The sequence below is a fragment of the Lygodium microphyllum genome, unplaced genomic scaffold (genome assembly GCF_053477565.2).
Source record: "Lygodium microphyllum isolate KBCC unplaced genomic scaffold, Lygodium_microphyllum_v1.1.10 scaffold_33, whole genome shotgun sequence".
NCBI lineage: Eukaryota > Viridiplantae > Streptophyta > Polypodiopsida > Schizaeales > Lygodiaceae > Lygodium > Lygodium microphyllum.
Genome location: NW_028229516.1, coordinates 3,774,632 through 3,779,672, shown reverse-complemented (window position 1 = coordinate 3,779,672; position 5,041 = coordinate 3,774,632).

Below are 5,041 nucleotides of genomic sequence, written 5' to 3'. Positions count from 1 at the left end.
TTGAACTGCAAACAGAATGCCCAATTGGTCTATTATTACTAATGAGAAAGTGATAACAATACCTCTTGTTGAAGCTTTAGACCATGATAGGTTTCATCTACAAGTTTACGACTTGAAGAAGCTTTCAAAACTAAGCATTAGCATGCCAAATTATCAAGGAAATCATCAGAGCTCTTATAACTTTGAATAGAACCAGTACAAGGGTGATTTTTGCAACTGATTGATTATGAAGAATGCTCATCTTGTGTATAAGTTATAGTGGACCTTGATACAAGACTTTAAATGTGGGCACCATATACACATAAATAATCCACTTTGAAGACTGGTGTCTCAATCGAGTTTAATGTTCTAGATTCGAATCTTGAAGGCTACAATGAGACATGTTTTGACGACGGAGGAAGATGAGCACATTGTATCCCAAAGACTTATTCATGCTACTCTTATAGGAAAAGAAGGGGAGAAAAAGCATACGCAAGGGGGTGAAGGAGCCTATCATGCAGAGCTATGGATGATGGTGCGATTCCAGAGACTCCCATGTGTGCTTTTCTACTGTCATTAAAGATATGAGAAAATAGGTTCGTTTTGGAAAGCGCGGTGTGTTTAACTGTTCAGGGCAAAATAAGATTTCAGGCCACCATGGTGATGAAAGTAAGGAGGAGGAATAGTATCGGGGGAGGATGTGCTTGGAGAATGAGGATATCAGGGTGATTGTAGGGGATTCCACCACATTGTAGTTGTTTTGGCATAGCTTTAAGCGAAAGCATCCTAAGGCGCAACATATCCAAGCTCAACTCTAATCATCCGATAGAGCCTACAAAAATTGTTTGCAGCATTGACAAACGGGAGAAGGCATCCATGATATTGAGGGAGTTGGTGTTCCTGCAGGATGTCATCGTGTTTAGTAGAGTAGGAGAAGACTCATCGTTTTGTTTTCATTTTCTTTCCATGCATTAGTCCTCACTTGTGACTGTGTCAAAGCAGTAAGAGAGAAAGCTGAGTTGACTTGTTGGCTAACAATGGGAATTTATGAGACATATGCATTGTTCTGTACGTAAAGCAGTTTGGAAGGTCGTGACCTTTGGAGCACCACGATCATGAGAAAGCACTGTGGAAGCTGAAGTAAATAGTGTTTAAGATATGGGTCCTTAACCTTGGAAAGCTCATATGAGGAAGGATGATATTATTACACATATTGTTGATGAGGTTCTGATGGGGATGAAAGAGTTAGAAGACTGCAACGATAGCGATGAAAAAGTAGATGACTATGATAAAGATTGTGACCAAGCTTCCTATGATCTCTTTGGACTGCATAAAATAAGAATGAATTCTAGCGCATTCCACAAGTTGAAAAGCAATGTTTGACGCTAAGAAGACACCTGACATTGCAGGAATCACGTACATGTGTCCACGTGTTTAAAGTGTTGAAGGTACGTGATCTATGAACTATTGAAGAGCACTTGAAGACAAAGAAATACTATATTACTATATTACTAGTTGCAATCAAAAGTGGGGAAAATAGTCAAAAGAAATGGCTCTAGCAAGAAAAAACTTATTACTTTTGAGAATCTTCATACATCATATTGACAAATGTATTTGTACCAAAATATTCATTGTAAGATTTTTCAACAAGAGGAAATTTTTATGTGAAAATGGTTCTACAAAAACTTTTTTTGAATCATGTTTCATGAGAACATCGAAAATCTACAAGGAATAAGAAAATTCGTCTCAATAATTGAAAGTGATTTACATACCCACTATTTCTTTTCAACTACTTACGGATGTTTAGATTAGTGTACCAAGAAGATTTTGCAGAGTACCTACAAATGCCCCCAAAAATGGATTTCTCCCTACAAGACTAGCGTTAAGGACTAGTGTTAAGGGCATGATATACGGCTACCTGTTTCAACTAAAGGTGAACGGAATGATATCCGACAGCCTCATTTCCGCCAATAGATGCAAAAAGACACTGCATGACAACAACGAGATGCAGACTATGACTATTCGATCGTTGTGTATTGTAGAGAGACACGATTATCACGATTAGAGAATACGTCGACACGCTTCTTGTTGTCGTCGATCGTCGGTCCCACCCCCTGCCTCCCCTGCTCTCAAGATACTTACTTCATGCAAGACGACGTGCGCAATATAGTACACGGGCAGACGCGAATGACATGTGCAAAATCAATGTTGCAGGCAGTTTTCTGCATTTCTTTGAGATGATTTAATCTAATGGTTAACGAACATGCAAAAAGGAATTGCAGTATTTGCACAATGGAGTTTTCTTGGTACAAGGCGGAAGCCGAAGTTCTCATCAAAGCTCAGTGCCTTCTGATGCATGTGAGCTCGCTGCTAATGGGCCTGCGCAAGAGATTTCTCATGCACTTTGACCACCATCCGGAGAGAAGTGATGCTGGCTGTGGCATCAATAATGCAGCTGCAGCAGAAGCGGGAGCAGGTGCGGGAGCGGGAGCGGGAGTTGCAGGAGAGTGTGCAGGTGGCGATCGCGTAGTCGGGTTGGCGAGATCGTCGTCGAAGACGGGGAAGTCCGGCTGGAACCGCATTAGAGCAACCGATGCCACAGTAGGTGGCACTCCCTGCCATACTTGCATGTCACCGACCAGTATGGGAGGAATATAATCAACGGAAGTAGAGGAAGTCAGGCCAACGTACGAGTAATTATTAACTGAGAACCATGGATCTCGTCGAAGTCCAGCGATTGTGATGCGGTCCCTGGGGTCTACAGTGAGCAACTGGCTGATAAGCGTCCTGGCTTGTGGGGATACCCAGGGCGGGAAGGAGAAGTCAGCATTACATATCTTGTTGTAGAGCTCAGGGGTTAATCCCTTCATGGCTGCGTCATGGAGGGGCGTCCGGCCGGCCAGGAGGGTGAACAAGACAATCCCGCAGGACCACAGGTCGGCAGCCGCACCATCGTAGCCGCTCGACGCGACGCCGGCGGAGTTATTCTTAATCCAGCTCATCAGCGGCGGCGTCTTCTTCCTGCCTGCGCCTGCGAGCACACTTAATATTTCCGGCGCCACGTAGTCCGGCGCGCCGCAGGCGCCGCGCGGAGGCTTATCCCCGACATAATGGAAAGCTCGCTCCTGTGGCAGCTCGATCAGGATATTGTCATTACCAGCGTGAAACAGGTTCTCAGCCCGGGTATGATCATAATCGCCGGCTGCCGGAGACGAGGTAGGTGATCCGAGGGCGCTCAGGCCGAAGTCGGCCAGCTTCAGAGTATCGCAGTCGTCCAAGAGTAGGTTCTGCAGCTTGAAGTCCGGGTGGTACACACCCCTCCGATGGCAGAAGTCCAGTGCCTCGACCAGGTGCCTGAAGTAGCGCCGTGCATCGTCCTCTCCCAGCCGCGCTTGCCGGCTCGTCGCCATCTTCGTCTTCAGATTCCCGCCGGCCGCGTACTCCAACACTATAAACACCAGACTCTCGCTCGCCAGGACCTCATGCAGCTGCAGAACGTTCGCATGGCCCTGCACTTGCCGCATGGAGCATATCTCGCGCTCCAGCGCGCTTCTTATCTCCTGCACTCCCAGGACTGTGCTACTACCGTCGTTGTCCAGAACGCTAGCAGCTGCTGCAGACGACCTGCCATTGTCATGCCAATAATATTGCAGATGGGATGGGTTGTTCAGCATCTTCAAATTGTCCTTGTGCACGATCTTGATGGCCACCAGCTGCCCGGTCTGCAGGTTCTGGGCCAGCTTCACCGTGGCCTCACTTCCACGACCCAGCACCGTACGGGTGCCGAGGATCCGGTACTTTCCCCCTATCACGACGTTCTTCATGATCATCGCCAGTATAGGGATTGGACTTAGTGCCAAGCCTCAATTAGGTTTACAGCCACGCTAATTGTTATCTCACGTCGCAGTTCGCAAGCACCCACTTTGCCTGCTGTCCAAGGACGTGCCTAAACATTTATAGGCATAGGCTTGGTGTGGGCGCGCAAGCTGACACGTCGGGCGAGGACATCCACACTCGAGTCGGTCCCTTGACTTTAACTTCGAAATCCCAATAGAAACCACGATTTCATTAGTTGTTCAAAGACTGCGCACATGATCGTTGGGCCTTTTGACCAACGAAAGTAAAGCAACTCATGATTTGAAACCTCTCTATCTGTCCCCTACCTATGTCACTTTCCGCTTATCAACCTATAACAAGTAGAGCACCACGGAGCACCACGGTTGTATATAAACCCATGCTAGAAATTTGATCAACATCAAAAGTAAAACATGTATCAATGCAATATGCTTTGGATCCTTGATTGCATTCATGCACATTCTTAGAGTGCTTCTTGTACACAAACCCTTGATCACCTAGCTTCTTGCACCCTTATCATGATGTACTGGAAGCACTAGTTAGAGCCCAAGTCCCCATTTTCCTGTTCTTAATGTCTTAAACGCCTTCATCTCCACATGATTGTGTTGGTGGCAATGGTGTTTCGCTATAACTGGATAATTTAGGAACCTGAATTTCTAGAATGAGCACTAAGGGCACATCCACAACAACTCATGGATCACAACTCCCTTTAGGGCCCATTTCAATTTTCTTGAAGGCCACTTGGGAAAATGACTAAACCCATTATGGAGATGGGACCTTATGCAAGTATATCCACCTATAAGCAGCAACTTAAACCTAAGAAATGTGCCCAACTTCTTGCTCTCACTCATTTTCTCTTATATTTGTCACATTCTTGCCAAGGCTACGAGCTTGAAGGGTGTAATGTTTGTCTTGGAGGCTCTAGGCATCATGAAGTTTGGTAATAATTCTAGCTCAATTTGCAAAATTCACCCTGTTGTCTTGGTTACAAGTCTTGTCATATGTACTTAGCATATGTATGAGGCATGCATGCCTTAGTCTTGGTGAACAATTCACTGAAAACTCCAATGAGGCTCACCAATGGCCTAATGAAAGGTCATAGAGCCTTCTAGTACAAATTTCTATGGGTTTCTCAAACCTATTTTATATTGTTTCCTTCTCGTTGGTGGCCTCTAAGAGTTTTCTTTATTCCTTGTTCTCATGTCTT